The 16,403-nt window shown below is 41.0% G+C and overlaps 1 long non-coding RNA gene across 1 annotated transcript; it reads left to right on the forward strand.

Annotated features, from left to right (window-relative positions):
- The first annotated feature begins 10,321 nt into the window (after positions 1-10,321).
- On the forward strand, positions 10,322-12,512 carry LOC116803581. Its single transcript, XR_004363673.1, has 2 exons — positions 10,322-12,020; positions 12,079-12,512. It is a non-coding gene; the product is annotated as an uncharacterized LOC116803581 (long non-coding RNA).
- Positions 12,513-16,403: the final 3,891 nt, after the last annotated feature.

The raw sequence follows: 16,403 nt of genomic DNA on the forward strand, positions 1-16,403 counted from the left end.
CAAACTGCTCAAGTTACAAATGCATTTTTAATAAATGCTCTGATTTATGGGGCTTCCAGTGCACTGCAAACAATCAATGCAAAGTTTTCAGCATTGAAATGGAAATAATTGTAAAATTCTATTTTTTGACTGCAAAAAATTGTACTTCAATATGCATTTACAACCTACTGCCTAAAAATATAAAAATCATATGATTGGAGGAAGACTTCAATGTAGTTATTTAATGTATCTACTCAGTACAGTTATAAGATATTATTTCTGAAGTTTTAAAGTGTAACATTTTATTTATTAATTTGCTTATACTCTTGTTATGTTTTGATTGATAACCAGCTTAACTGAACGTGTCATGTCATTCTGTTTTCCAAATTAAAAATTTATTGTTGCTAGATTTGTCCGCTTTTGTACTGCCGATTTATTTATAATTCTGAACGCAGGTAAACTGACATTTTTCCGTGTGTCTGCATTCCTCACAGGGTTTTCTCTGGACCACCCACATGGTCAGCACCCCTAATAATTTCCAATTTCCAGCGATTTCCCCACATGCTGCGCTTGCCGGTTGACAGCCTGTTCATCATCGAACACATTTGCCACTTAGTGAGCAATTAGGTAGCCGAGTGTGCTGGCTCATAATAAATCAACCAAATCTCTTCCCGATGCGTTGGCCATCGGATCAGCTTGCCCGAAAGTGCATTAGCCTTTTGTCTAGGCGGAAGACCAACTCTGAGGGATGGGCGACATCCCGGTCCAGGAGATCCAGGGGGAGCCGTGGAGGGGCGCACTCGTAATCGTAGATGCACACTGCACTCGAAGATACACACAGCCAGATACATTTTGTCCGCTATTTTTAGCTGCCAAAGCAGCGATGTCGTGAGCGAAAGCGACGTTCACCGCGGGATCGTCTTGTGATATTTTTAAACGACCACATCGCTGCAGCGGCGGAGTCAAGTGCACAGAGCACACCGAGTACACCGAGTGCTCCGCTCTGCATGGGCATCAAGTGTCCGGGGGCAGTTGCAGTTGCAGTTGCTGTTGCATTGGCCCAGCATCGGACCAAATGAAGCCATTAGCCGGCGCGGAGTTGTGGCCCAAATATAGGCACACTCGCCGGGAGTTGGCTTCTCGCGCCGGACTCCTCACTCCGGATTTTCCACTCCCTGGTAACGCGTGATCTCGAGTTTCACGGATCTCCCAGAACAAAGTCTTCTCTGAACTGCCAACCTTTTGCATGAATCTGTTTTAAGACCATGATAGCATTTTTTTTTTATTGAATGATATAATAAATTATATATATTGTAACCGTTGTGCTATTCTTTAGAATCTTCTCGAGGATACTTTAAGACTATTTCCCTTTTGCTTTATGTCGGTTAGGTCAATTATTGCCTTAGGCTCGACCCATGTGTCGCATTCGCGTCCTCCGGCAAGAGTTGCCAAAGTTGCAAGTGTGTCTCTGCGGCTTGGGGATTCCCGTCACGATTTAGCATTTTTCATCAGCTCAGCGATTTTCATGTCACGTTCGCGATGACAAAGTTTTCCCGCCCGTCCTGAGTCTTGAGTCCTGAGTCCTTCCACTTACAACTTGGGCTTATCCTGGCGCGAAGTTTGCTCGTCTTCTGCGGCCATATAACTGCTGTTCCACATATACATACGTACTTATATAGGTATAATTCCGGTATTTGCTACATCTAGCATGTAGCTTGTTTGTTTGCTGTTGCAAAGTTTGTCAGCTTGATGTTTAATTGTTATTTTGTGTCCCTCAACTCAATGTGCGCTTGCGAGCGTTTGGGGCAACTTAAGGATGTCTGATTTCATTTCGAAGTTGTTCACCAAAAGTTGTCAGCTGTCTGAAGGGCATAACTTTCTATCAGATGAAACCATTACGGCCCTTAAAGTTTTGCTACAATTTGGTTTATATTGCACATTTGTGTCACGAAAAGGTATTATTAAAAAGATAATTTTGCAACCGTATTCAATTAATATATTCTGCGAAAATTAAACATAAATTCACTATACATATTTTTAAACGGCTTGTTTTCCGCATTCTTCTTAAATTGGGTTTGAAAATAATTTCTAGAGTTTAAATTATCAGTGTATCTATTTTTTGCAAAGAGAAGTAATGTCTGAATTTGGAAAGTCCATGTGTGTGTGACTGGTCTTGTATCTGAGTGTCCGTGCGAGTTACTTTGTATCTGTGTCTCTTGGTTAGTCATCTGCGCTTTGTTGCCCACTAGTTCTCATATTAAATCGTGCTTATGTGTGGGTGGGTGAGTGCTTAACTAGCAGCAGCCCAATAACAATTCCTCCCAGACACACACACACGAGCATTGGCACACTGAAATGCTGCTGAATCCACTTGCGAGCGATTTGAAAGCGTTATTTATTTGTGGCACAAGCGACCATATTTCAAATGCACACCGCACCACCGAGCCACCGCACCACCAAACGGTGGTGCCGCGTCACCGGCACCACCACCAACACCATCGCATTCGCAATCGCCAAGTTGAAAAGTCGACAAAAATATACGCAGACATCGCGCACACACAAAGAGCGTGGAGAAGGCTTTAGAACTAACGCTGCTCGAATTCCGAATGCCCTGGAATTGGTTTGGATTCTAGAACCTAAAAAACTATAAAAAATAGTTTGAATTATTATTTATCTTATTGAGTAGTAAACCTACTATTTTTTATATACATTTCATTTATTTTAAATCACCTGATTGGGCGCCGTAAAGTATGTAGTAACTTCTTTTGCTTTGTTTAATCCTAAAAATCTTCACTAGTGATTCGTATTATTTAGTTTATTTAAATTCTTGCCAGACTATGGTTTTTAAAGCATTATTTGTATACAGGGTCTCTGAGTGGGCAGATAAGCTTCCCAAGTTGACTGCATTTTTAGAAAATCCCCCTCTGGCGAATCCTTTAAAAATCCCCTCCCTCCATTTTAAGCACCCCGCAACTTTTCGCACTTGCCGCTGTTTGTTGTCCTCCCATTGTTGCATTTGAGGTCCTGTTTTCCCTTTTTCCAAATTTCTCGGTTGTGTTTTTGTTTTTACAACTTAACGTGTGTCGCACAAAGGTGCACTAACTGCCAGTGTGTGTGTGTGTGTGTCTCCTATCACACGCTTGCAACGCTGCTGTTGGCTCTTGATATTTGGCTCAGACTGAGCCACGCCCCCTCCTCACCGCCTCCTCGTGTCAGCCTCGCCGCCCTTTTCCCTTGTTGTTGTAGGAAATTTATGCGCTTTCATTTTATGAAAAACTTTTGCAATAATTTCTCAAAACGTTTTTGTGGTGAATTGAAATGCGAGAAAAACATTTTGCGGATGGCGACTAAAAACTTGAGAAAAACCTTGCACCCTCACACACAGACACGTGCACGAGCACTCACACACTCACACGCACATGTGAGGGGAAACTAATACACTCGCAGGCAAAAGCCATTTCTTAAACATACACTGCGTACACTGGGAAAAAAGGGGAGGGATGTGCAATAACACAGACTGCAAATAGTATGGTTATCGCATTAGTTTAATAAATGAGTCAATAATTTTCCATACTTTTCCCAATACTTTTCTCACACTTTTATGCCACACCTTTATGCTTTGCGTTTTTCGCAGTGCATCCGAACCGGAAAATAATTTTTTGTGCACTCCTTGCCACGCCCCCGAACGCTAAACGCCTCCAGGCGAAATGACGTTTACTACGCCTGCCAGCGAAAAAGTTTTCGCATCTTTTGCCGCTGTCGCTCTTTTTGGCCCGGAGCTTGGGGTTTGGTCTCTGGGTCTTGGCCAAACTTTAATGAAAAGTTTTGTTAAAAACTTTTGCTCGCTGGAAATTTCAACGCTTGAATGGGTCGCGGTTGGGGATTTTCCGTCGCGGGGCGGGGGTGGTCCAACTGACATTAGATTGTTTTTGGCCAGAAGTCAGTAACATTCGTTTGGCAAAGAAGAAAACAGCAAACAGCAAACAGCCAGGCCAAACGGTATCAATTTTGCTATTGCAGTTGCCGACGCTTTCGTCTTGCAGTTCGGAATTATTTACCTGAATAAACATTTGGTATTTTAATTACGCATCTCTGGCTCTTTTCTGTTTGGCGTGCGGTTCGGTGTGGCGTGGTGGTTACGTGCCACATAATTGAATTAACACACAATTTACGCTACATTGCGCAAACTTCGTCTGTCAGTGGGTCCTTTCTCCCATACAGTCCCCCCTTCCCACCTTCCCCCTCATATATATTATGTGTCTTAGGGAAGGGGATTTCAGGGGTTTTCCGGTGTGTCAGCTTGTTCTACGTTTAGTTAGCACTGGCCTCGTATTTCAGATTCACTATGGCAGGTCTTCTCCTTGGGCTTTTCTTGTAAATCATGCCTCAGCAAGTTTGGTAAATCTGGCAAGTTGTTTGAGAAATGTTATTCCGAAGTTGAACGTTAGTGTTTCTATTGAAACTTAATTGTTTAAACTGGAAGTTGCTTGGCTGAGTATTGATTGGGGAGTGATTGAGTGAGTGATTGATTGGAAAAAGTTATAACTTATGAAACAAATTAAACCTATATGCTATGTAGCTCGGCATATGTTTAATAATTAAAGCAGTACTTAAATAACCTAGTGTTTGAATTGAGGTTGGTGCGAAACACAAATTGCGTAACTCGATTCGGTCCAATTCGCTAATTGCAATTTCATATCACACATTTCCCGAAGCATCGTCACATGGGCGATTTATGTCATGGGTCAACAGATTGAAAATTGATACAGCTGCTGCCTCTGCTGCTTCTGCATTTGTATCTGCAAGCTGCCTTGCGCTTCAGTGGACTCGTCCTCCTTTCTTCGGTTTCTTTCTTGGTGAAATGGCTCGTAAATACATCGAAATGCCGCCACTTGAGTTCATTCATACCCAGGAAACCAGACATCGGCACATGCAATAATACGAGATATATGTGCCTATATGGTCGGAGTGGCAGTACAAGTGTGGGCATGTTGTACATGTGTCTGCTCGACGGGCTTGACTTCCACGTAATTGCGAGATGATGCCAGTCGCGGAGGGCATCGGCATCACATGTGGCTCATCTCCGGCCCATCTCCAGCCCTATGGGTAGGTAGCCGGAATCGAGGCGACTGGGCCTTGTCCATTCCGTCTATAAATGCCCTTGATGAGGACATGTGTCCTACACATGTAAGTCGTTACAAGGATCGGCAGGAAAAGGGACCTTAAGCAAGGAGCGCCTCCAAAGTGAATTGCATTAATAAACGCTCACTTTGCACCCAGTAACCGATTGAATTAGAAAAGGTGGTAATTCGAAATATGCAAATGGAATAGAACAAAAAGAGTCGATTTCCTCGACTATCAGATACCCAATATTCAGCTAAAGCGACTGCTTGCACTGCAGCTCCACCTGGCGGCGGGACCATAATCATTGTTATCCATTTTGGCAGATAAAAATCTAATTAGTAAGTAATTTTTTCTATTTCAAGTAGTTTTTGTACATTCAAAGAAACAATTCTACTCAAATTACAATTGTGTAAAAGAATCCTTTTCTAGTTATTTAGCTTTAAACTTCGAATTATCTTACTTCGCTTAAATTTCTAAATCTTTAAGCTAGCGAGTCTTAAACTCGTAAATTTCTTGAAATGTTTGTCACGTTCCGCACATAAAAGGATTTCAATTTTCCAATGTGACGAAAAGGCATTTGCATACGGAAGAAACCGTAGCAAATAAAATTAAATTTTATGTAGGATTCAATCCAAAAAAAAAAAAAAAAACAGAAGATTCTCCAGCTGTCATTTTGTCATTCGGTTTTTGTTTCGCGCATTTTTATTAACCATAAAATTAAATCAATTCGTGAATTTAATTGCCCTCGTAAAAGGAAATAACTCTCGAATGCCAAGGGAAATGCGAAAGTTTCTCGGGGGGCAAAAGAAATATTTCGAATAGAATGAATATAAATGAGTTAACATTTGCTCAAGAAAATGAATATAGATAATCATATTAATTTAAAAATTCACTTTATTTCAGCTACCGGTTTAATTTAAAAGTTTTTTTTTTAACTTGAGTTGATTGCTTACAAAATTATGTAAATATACAAAATACTTTGAAATTTTGCCTAGACAACTGTCTTAAAATGCCATTCAATTGTGCCTTTTGATTTGCTTTATTAATATTTAATTCCCTGTCAATTTATTGCCATTTTGTGCTGTTTATTTTACGAGCGAGCAAATTAAGTGCATTGATTTCTATCGCACAGCATCATGAGATGTTTGCGATCATAAAATTGTGGCTCGTATGCGTTTTTATGGTCCTTTCTTAGGGGACAAAACGTATCTAAATATGTATTTGTATCTGCATCTGCATAAGTGGCATGTTCTCTGCATGTCCCGCACTTCTTAACGAGATTTATTTGTAGACAACAGTTGGTGGCTATGTTTTATGGCACAACAGCCACAGAAATTCATCAGCCCAAACGACAAGATTCCATCCTGGGAGATGTTATATATGTAGTATGCCGACCAGGCCAAAAATACATTTCATATATGTGCGTGGCAGACGTAACACCAAAGATGAGTAAAAAGTACGTACATTATCTACCAGAATCAGAATCTGAATCCGAATCAGCCTCGCAATGAAAGGAGAGAACGAAAAAATTAAATTGCATTTGTGTGTTCCAGCTGAAGAGGCCATGTCCTTTCACCCCTCGTGAATCCCCCATCCCCCCACCCAACGGAAGGAGCCTGTATCCATGGGATGCATCTATTATGCGTGCGCATCTGTGTGTTAGTTAAGCCCTACATTTGCACATTAAAAGGCGAACTGTGTTCGGGTGTTTTGTTCCGTGCAGTTTGCAGTTAGCAGTTTTGAAATTGCAAAGTTCCTAAGCCCTTAAAAGGTCTGTTTAAGAAAGCTCAAATATATTTACATGTGCCGTGGCGTAGAGGAGAACAAAAGCCATACGAATTTACTTAATATTTAGGGTATCTATTTGGGCAAACAGAAGTACTTCGACTTGTTCGCTGTGTTTTTTATTAGCATGCAGATGTTTTTGTATATTATTAGAACTAGTATCAAACTATGACCATATTTCAAAAATTATTTAAAGAAATTAGTTCTTCGATAGGTCCCAGCTATCTGATTCAACAATAGCACTTCAATTGTGTTTCCAAAAAAAGCTTCTTATGAGATCCAAGGAAACTGAATCCGATATAATTGGAGATGGAGATTACAGTGGTATCCACACATTCTTGCCCATTACACAGACCCAAAGAAAACGCCCCAGATTCAATTGACTTTGTCCATGGTGAAATCGATCTTCGACGATCGGCCAGTGTATTTTCCGACCCAAAGCCATTAGCAGAGCCCAGAGCTGTTTGCCCGAGTCTCCCACTTGGCGGGAGATGGCCCGTTGCCAAATGTGTGTGTATAGAAAGTAATTAAGCAATTTCAACTCGTTTCGACATTTCCAAAAATATGTCAACGAGTTGAGAGAGTGCGAAAAACATAAAAGTTGCCGAGGCAATGGCAAGCTGATGCCGATGGCATTTGCCGGGCTCCCAGTTCCCAGTTCCCAGTTCCAAGTTGCCAGCCGCCAATTGCCAATTGCCAGGTTCCTCCGCAGAATACATAGGCTCGCTTGCCAAAAAGCCGAGCAGATAGTGTTATTTTTACGTCGGAGGAGATGGGAGATGCCATCTAGCCAGCAGTTCGACGATCGGGCGGCCTTCCGCATATACGTTTGCCACAGCACATAGCCAGCCAGAGGTCTAAGTATAGCCGTGCGGCCCGATCTCCACCAGCTTCGTGCGCCTGCGCCTGCGGTCCACTTGGAATGGATCATCGGAGCAGAGACAACGCACCGAGAGTATTTTGGGCCAGCCATGTACCCGGCTATATGGCCATATATACGGAGGCAAGACAAGAAGACGAGACAAGGCTATAAATATGTACATAAGGAAAGTTCCTCAATCCGATCCGATACGATCCCGTCCCATCACATCCCGTCCGATGCGATCCGTGCCGAGCCGGTACAGCCAGCGCGATATACAACAAGATTGAGAAACAGAAGCAGAAATAAAAATAAAATACAAATAAAAATACAGATGAAAAGAACGCAAACGAGGCGTCAGCGGGCCGAGCAGCGCCAAGAATTAATTTGAGAATATTTTTTGCATCCTTTAGTGCATTACCGATTCTGTTGTCGACCCGTTCAGATCGGCACTAGTCCGGCCAATTCCTGCCGTATTGTTTACATATACACCAAGTTTATTAACCCACAAAGTCAGGAATATCCCGTGTGGTGCTCCGAAAAAATCCTGGACAAAGTCTTTGAAAAGTCCTTGAAAACGAACGAATTGGAAATCATACCGAAAACATAACCCCAGTTTGTGTGCCGTCGTGATCCTTTCGAAATATCGACCTAAAACTTGCTCGAAAGCAATCGAAAACTTTCAGTTTCTCCGAGATGGCGGGTTACCCATTATTGCTATAAATATATCCGATCCCGACAGAAGGCGAGCCGAAGATTTTAAAATCGCTCCCTGGCCAAACGTGAGTGTGCTAGTGTATTTTGTATGGCGCGAATGAATAATACTCACTTGCTCATCGCTATTTTCGTGTTTCGGAAATCTGTATATAATGCCCTCACTTATGTACTTCCCTCTATATAAGTACTTTTGCAGAGGCGGAGAAAACTTCTTGCAGAATATAGCTTTCGATTTTTTATTCTGATTTCCGAGGGCCACAGTAAATTTGTAACATTTTCGTAGCCTGTAACGCGTTTAGTAGTGAATATCCGAGATTTTTTCTCATGTTATATAATGTTCCATTAAATTTTATAAGGTAAAGTGATGGTATGGTAAAAGTATCGAGAGCACTTACGAATTCTTTAAAAATGTATCTAGGTATTCCAAAGTAAAATAAACATATAGTGTTTATCTAAATATTAAGTTGGCAAGGATATTTCTCAAGCACTTGTCCAGTTAAGAAAGCTTGAAACAAAATACGCGTTTAATTAAAAACCATAACATTTCTTTAATTTTTTTCACTGCACATTAAAGCATTGCATTCCGCAGTTAATGGTAAAGGTTAAAATGGTTTTTTTAAAGGATAATGATATCTGAGAAATGCATATTCCACCAACAGCTTGTTAATTAATTTGAATTAAAATATGCAACATTAATGGTTATAATAGCATTAAAATAATTAGTTACACGACATAAGCAGACTTTGTGGGACACATTCGACCCACTGAAAAATTGATATAATTTAATGAAAGTGCATAAAAATGGTGGACAGTGCATTAAACTGAGTATTGAACACAAAGGCCGCCCAGCAAATTGCTAATTAAAATTCACGATTGCCATTTCACCTGACACGTTGACGATTTTCATTACAATTCGATTATGTTTCGTTGCAGCGAATTTTAAATGTTAATTGCCAAGAATGTTTCAACAAATTCATTTTTCATTAATGTGTCTTTTTATTTAATTTTATGTTGTATGAGCTGCACCAGAAATGAGTTGTACTTTTAGTGCGACGACGGAGTCATGATATTCGACAAAATGTAATTAGTAACTATAATTGATTGAGAACATGAATTCATCCTTCCCTAGGCAAATATAGATAAAAATCTCTCAGATTCTAAAAGTAGAATAATCCATTAATCAGAATGCTAAAAATAAATAGGCATATTTATAATTTAATGCGGATTTTTAAAGTTTGAGAGCGAGATGTGAATCCTTTCGCAGCCAGAGGCGCAATTTGCAACAGAAAGTGTCGCAGAAGTACTCCTCGAATATCTCCCTGCTCCAGGAGTCCTCCATGTGGCTTCGAGGCACACATTTGACAAACTCATGCCCCGCTATTTGCTGTAAAAACACAATCGCACACATGGCCGCATTTCGGCGGCTTCCAGAGAGCGGTACACTTAAGGCGGCCTGGGAAACGCCTGCAATCTGCTGGCCGCGAACTGCAGATTGCATCCATGTGCCAGGCGGCCAGGCGACCATGCGACCATATGCCCGCCCGACGCCTCGCATCCCACATCGCACATCCTCACATCCTGCCCATCGAGGGCACAACTCAGCGTGGGTATTGCCGCTCCGGCTGCTTCAAGTAGGTAAAAACCGAGGAGCAGAAGACTGTATGAGTATGAGAAAACACTCGGCGGAACATATGCTGCCGGGCTTGACCTGACCCTGCCTCATGTGTGGGTCTCCGATTTAATTTTAGGCACCTATATAAACGCGTGTTTACACTGCAGTCAGACCACAGTCGCCGTCTTCAGTTCGCGCCGTCAACTCCTCGATCGATCGGATCAAGTTGTGCTTCTGCTCCGGAGCTACTCCGGCGTTCTTGTCGGGCGAGTGTGGTGCTGAAAAGTCGCTTATCCGGGATCCCTGCGAGATCTCTGAGGGATGAGCTGGCGTCCCAGGCTGGCCATGTGGCGCGAAGTATGCGCACAAAAAAGTCAAACAAGAAGGCGCAATTTTATTACGGGCAACCCACGACGAAACAAAACAAAAGCCAGCCGAAAAGCAGAAACAAAGCAACAAAAAGTTTATGAATTTTTTGTGCAGGCGCGTGAAAGATGCAAAACGAGAAAAAAACATAAAAAAACAAAAAATCCAAAACAGATACCGAGCTGTATCCGAAAACGAGAGGGGAAAGGCGTTTCCCAGTCACATATAAACACACTTCAGTGCGCTTAAAAATTGCTTTATTGCAGTTGGACTATAAAAACGCACGGCAGCGAACACCGCAACACAAAAAGGACGAGTTGAAGTGGGCAAATAAAAGGAAAGCTCTTAAACGAAAAACAGGAAAATTTGCATGCCACAAAAATAAGCATAAGGATTTGCCGCGCACAAAAAGGAATTGCCCAAATGCAGCCACAAAAGACTGTGGCAAATGTTTTGCAGCTTGCCGCTTTTTCCCTGCAATTACCGTCAGTCGTTGTCATTATTCAGCAGATTATATGGTTTTGCTTATTCCGGACCACCATCATCATTATTATCATCATCATCATCGGTAAGTTAGACAATCCCATTAAAACTGTCCCAGTGAGTAGTGCCACCAAAAGTTAGCCGCGTTGTGGAAAATCCAAAACAAGGACCATCCCATCTTCAGCCTTTGAGAGTTCCATGCTTCCTTGCATTCAATAGTTATACTCAAGCATATGGAATGTAAAGAAGTATGGAGCGAAATCTGGCGAGACATCGGAGTTGAAACTGAAATTTAATTGAATCAGAAGTTGAACCTCAATATAAAATTTTCCATGGAAATGGAAATGGAAATGGAAATTAAAACCAACCCGTTTCTACGATCCCTGAATAAAATTATTAATTAATTATAGAGCGGGCTAATTTTACAACATATATTGAGTTTTTCTTTTTTTAAATGTTAAAAGTATCTACCACCCACAAATACCATTCCACCACAAGCATTAAGTGAAATGAAATATGAAAATGATTAAATATCACTAAGCCACCCACAGATTCGGCAAAAAGCAGAAACCACGCACACAGATGGAAAAAGAAACAGGCAGCAGAATAAATATTAAATATGAACATCAATTTAAATACTTTGCTGATGAAAAATGCAAGTGAGCCATGCTAAAAATAGCAAGTACGTAAGCAATTCTATCGACAACAAACATTCGAGATATTTTCAAAAATATTTTCGTGTATTTGAAGAGCACACACATGTGGGCCCTGGTGTATAAATATACAAATGGGATTTTGTGTAATACGGATCGCATTTCGCCTTCTGTCTGTCCGACGTTGTTTAAAAATAAATCCATTCGGACTTTGGGCGTTTAGTTTAGTTGCGCGGAGTACGGGGCCCGCTATTAAATAACACTCGGGCTTCAGGCCACGCAGAGCCAGTTCGAATTGCAGTTAAGCACCCGGGCAGCCGGGTGGAGCACAGTAAGCCCTCGGAACAGAAACATGTGGATCCATGTGCGCCAAAGTGGATTTACCAACTTGAAATTATCGCCGAGCATGTGGCGCCATCCAGCGGCGGTGGGCGGCACCTCGGTGGCTATAACTTAATGCAATTAATATGCAAAATCGTGACACTACCACTCCCCTCCAGCTCCGCGGAACGCAAGCAACTGCGGGATGGAAAGACGACGTGCACAGCATGTGCAGAATGGTGCATATGCCAGCCCCTCGCAGCCCTTTTCCTTGTCTCTTTCCCCATTTTCCATTTTCCATTTCCCGGCCCGCTTTTCCTCAGCTCTGCGGAGCGCATTAAGAGCAAAGGCAAAGTGCGCTAAATTGATGAGCGTCACGTGCGTTTTGCTCACTCGGTGCCCGCCCCCTTGCAGCGGTGTCATCCGACGAGAGTGGGCGTGGTCGGCGTCAGTGCTGATCGAGTTAATGAATCGCGAGTAGAGCCATACACCTCAGGTTTTCCCGGAAAATGGAACACATATTCCCTAGGATTAAAACAATAACGATCACATTTTGAGTTTCGAAATATTTGTTTTCAATTTATCCAAAATTAAAGAAAAACTTTTACATGAATTAAATGTATTATCCTATTATCCTATCCTTAAGTGGGCAGAATAACTTATCCATTCATATTGGACTTTAACAAATCTAATGAGTCGAGAGTTAGCGGAGAATTTATCTGCTTGTCTTTGTATATTTTAAAATTATTTATTTTAATTAATTTTAAACATTTCAAATATTTCTTTTGAATTAAATCTATAGATATGAACCAAATATAAAATCGATTCAGATATCTTATATACCATGATCTTGCTCTAGTTCTGTAATTTCTACTTTTGAATACTGGTTAAGAACGCCTTTAAACTTTATTTCAAAATTGGTTTGAGTATTATAAACGGCATATTATTTAATTATTAACATGGAAGTCTCGAAAAATCCATCATGTTTACATGAAGTATGGATCGCAGACTAACTTGCCAATTTCAAGTTCAATATGTTTTATATATGTATATTGTAATAATGGGATATTTTTCCATCTACCATACATTTTAGTTCACTTAGTTTTGAACATCACTAACTGGGTTTCCTCCGCTGGCCCAGCATCGCATATCATCCCATCTGGTGGAAGTGGAGTTCGGCTGCTCTGTTTATATTTGCTGCTCCCTGCGCGTTGAAGGGGTTGGGGGAGTCTTGAAAAACGTAAAAGTAAACAGAGCATGTGGTGTACTCCATGGATGGCAGTGCGCCGTAAAGCGCTTAATTTTTTGTTGCCCTTCGCCGGCTCCAATTTGGGGAAGGTGAGAAATATGGCGCTCTGGCTGCCCTGCTACTCCATTTCCTGGCGCACACAATATGTATGCTAGACGAGTATGGCGAGGAATTAAGGCGGCACACTTTAAGGCGTTGCTTAAAGATGAGGATAACTACTCGAAAGGAGCCGCAATAATTTGACCCACATTTTGGGGCAACTCACTGGCCGCGGGACATGAGGTATTTGAATGGCAGCCGCAAAACGCCAAATTAGTTTCAATTAAATAATGTTGTTGCAGTTTAGTTGGGCGGGCGGGGGTCCCTGGCAACGGCGGCCACACAGCAGTGTACTCTGTGTACTTTGCTCATGCATAACGCAAATGCTGGAAACGCCGCAAGGAGCCACATCGGCATCCTTGCCAGTTTCGTCCTCGTGGAGGTCCCAGCATGTCCATGTGCAATAACGATTGCGGGCATAATGCCCATAATGTCCTCATAATTACTGCCCACTCACCCCGCTCCTCCTTAGGGAGCTTGAACGTCCTGTCTGGACCGAGGAACCAGCTCCCAGGACGAAGGACGCAGGACACAGGAGCAACGTGTTGACACCGCCTGGCCTGTGCAATTTGCATTTAATGTACGCATTGTTTTATTAATTTTGAGTGTTCTCATTAAAACTCACACAACGTTCCTGAAATTAATATTTGCGCTGGAAAAAGTGCACCTTCAGGCGGTGGAAACTAAGTGAAGAACGACGGTGTCGTACGATGAATAAATTTAAATTTAATTTATTGGAAGAGAGAAGGTGTTGTGAAAATAATAAATCAAATTGAGATATACATGTGGAAGGGAAGAACCAGACAGGCGCTATAAAAGAAAATAAACCAGCTCGAAAGCTGCGATTATATTGATTAAATCAAATAATGCATTGGAGTAATTATTTTTTAATTTATAATAAATTTAGACCGAAAGTAATATATCTAGAACCATTATTTGAAGCAGGCATTTCAGATCTATTCCATTATTTGCTTTACAATGTCTGCGGCGTATCTCCTCTCTTATTTGCGCATATATCAATATTTCTATTACCCGAAATCATTTATGTCCGAGTTCACATGCATAAATTAACAGATGCACTTGATGAAATTTAGCATACCAATGCCGCAAAGGGCGGAGGGCGGCAAAAAATTAAATTAATATTTATTACACACATTTTGGTTGATTTGGTTTTGCACTTGGCTGCACCTCTCCCACGGACCAGACATGGACATGGACAGGGAAGTGGACATGCAGATGAACATGGACATGGACATGGAACATGGACAGCTGACATAAATATTTAGTTGGGACAAATAGCAATGCTCGACATGGTTACATCCAAACAAGTCGCAGTCGAGCGTATTTGTTTTTATAAATTTATTTACTAAATACTTGTTGGCCGGCTGACTCTTTTTAATATCGCAGAAATTTGCATTCGGTTTTGTGGTCTTGTAATTTACATAAATCAATTCGAAATTATCCACTGCGCCCGGTATCACATTTCTAATTATGTTGATGGCATTTTTAGTTTGTTTAATTTATGCAAATGGAACGAATGTGTGCGTGTTCGCCAGAGTCACTGATTAATTGTTTGCGGCGGGTTAATTATTTTTTACAATGGCTAAAAAACCCAAAGGGAAACACGGTCCCTACAAGCACGCAGTGCGACAGTAATTTCCTTTTGTTGTTCAAGTGCCAATTTAATTAAGCAATTTAAAGGCCCTAAATATTAGCAATTAATATTAATGCGACCGCATAAACGCTTGCGACAGTTTACACGATTTAATTATAGATTATGGCACGCTAATAAATTATTTAGAGCAAGGCCTCAACTGTATTGCTGTATTTTTATACAGGTTACTAGATTCAATGAAAAATATGTAAAAGCTATGAAATGTGTACATATATTCTTGATCAGGATCACAGCCGAGTCCGTCCGTAAGTCTGTCCGTATAAACGCAGGGCTTTCGGGAACTATAAGAGCTAGAAAGTTTAGATTAAGATTGAGCTTACACCTTCAAGAGTTTAACAATATAGGTATGAATGTAAATTTGATTAAAACATTTTATCCAGTTTATGTCCAAGGAAAATGTTATTAAAAGCAATCCCATCTAAGCCATTTAGCCTCAATTACGTAAGAAACGTGTCCAGTCCGTTAAATTGACTTGCTGCTTTATTATGATAATTTACTGAAAGCATTTCAGGCATTCCATTTGGTGGCATTTAAGCACAAATATTTTATTTAATATTGCTTATCACTCCTGCCAGAATTTTATGATTAATTTGATGATGTTGAAATCGAATTAATCAATGAAGTGGCTTTTTTCGATTCCTCCAAGTCAGACATAATTTGATATTATTTATTTGCATGCTGCTCGTGCTGGAATCTACACATCGTGACAGCTCTAGTTTATTATGCCAATTAAAAGGACCTTTATGCTAATGCGATTTGCGTCCAACAAGGCGATATTGTGGCATGATTACGCAGCACAGTGTTTCCTCTTAATTGGAATCATCTTTTAATTGCCATATTAAGCACGCTCGATAAGTATACGCAGTGTGGTGCTCACACGCACACTCCTCGCTCGCATCCTGCACACACACTAGCACAATGGCAAGCAATTATGCATGAAGACGGCATTTAGTTGAAATTGATTGCTCACAAAGCGGAGACAGCTCCCAACCGAGCAACCGAGCTGAAGTCCAATGACGAGGAGGACTAACCCCAAGCATTCGGTGCATTCGGTGCATCCTTTGAGGACTTCCAGGTGTTGAGATGTGTTTGCCTTTGTGCGTGTCTGTGTGCACTCAATTAAGCATCTTGGCCATCGCAGATGCACAAATACACACATTTCCCGACTGCACTTGACAGCCGTTGGCCGGGTTAATTGATAAACTTAGTTCCGCAAACTTTTCTGCGGAATTGCGAAATATTCTGACATTGGACACTGAAACTAAATAATGCGATCAAGCACGAAAACAATTTTACTAGAAGAAAGGTTTGCACAAGTTAAAGCATATTTTCGTTCTAAAATAAGCTATGCATTATATAATACTAAATAATATACATTATCCCATTAAGTTCTGCTAATGCGCTCAAGTCAGTACTACTGATTTCGAAGTTAAATACATGAAAGTCCTTAAATTTTATTTGCGTACCTATAAGCACAGCAG

The sequence above is a fragment of the Drosophila sechellia genome, chromosome 2L (assembly GCF_004382195.2).
Source record: "Drosophila sechellia strain sech25 chromosome 2L, ASM438219v1, whole genome shotgun sequence".
Lineage (NCBI taxonomy): Eukaryota > Metazoa > Arthropoda > Insecta > Diptera > Drosophilidae > Drosophila > Drosophila sechellia.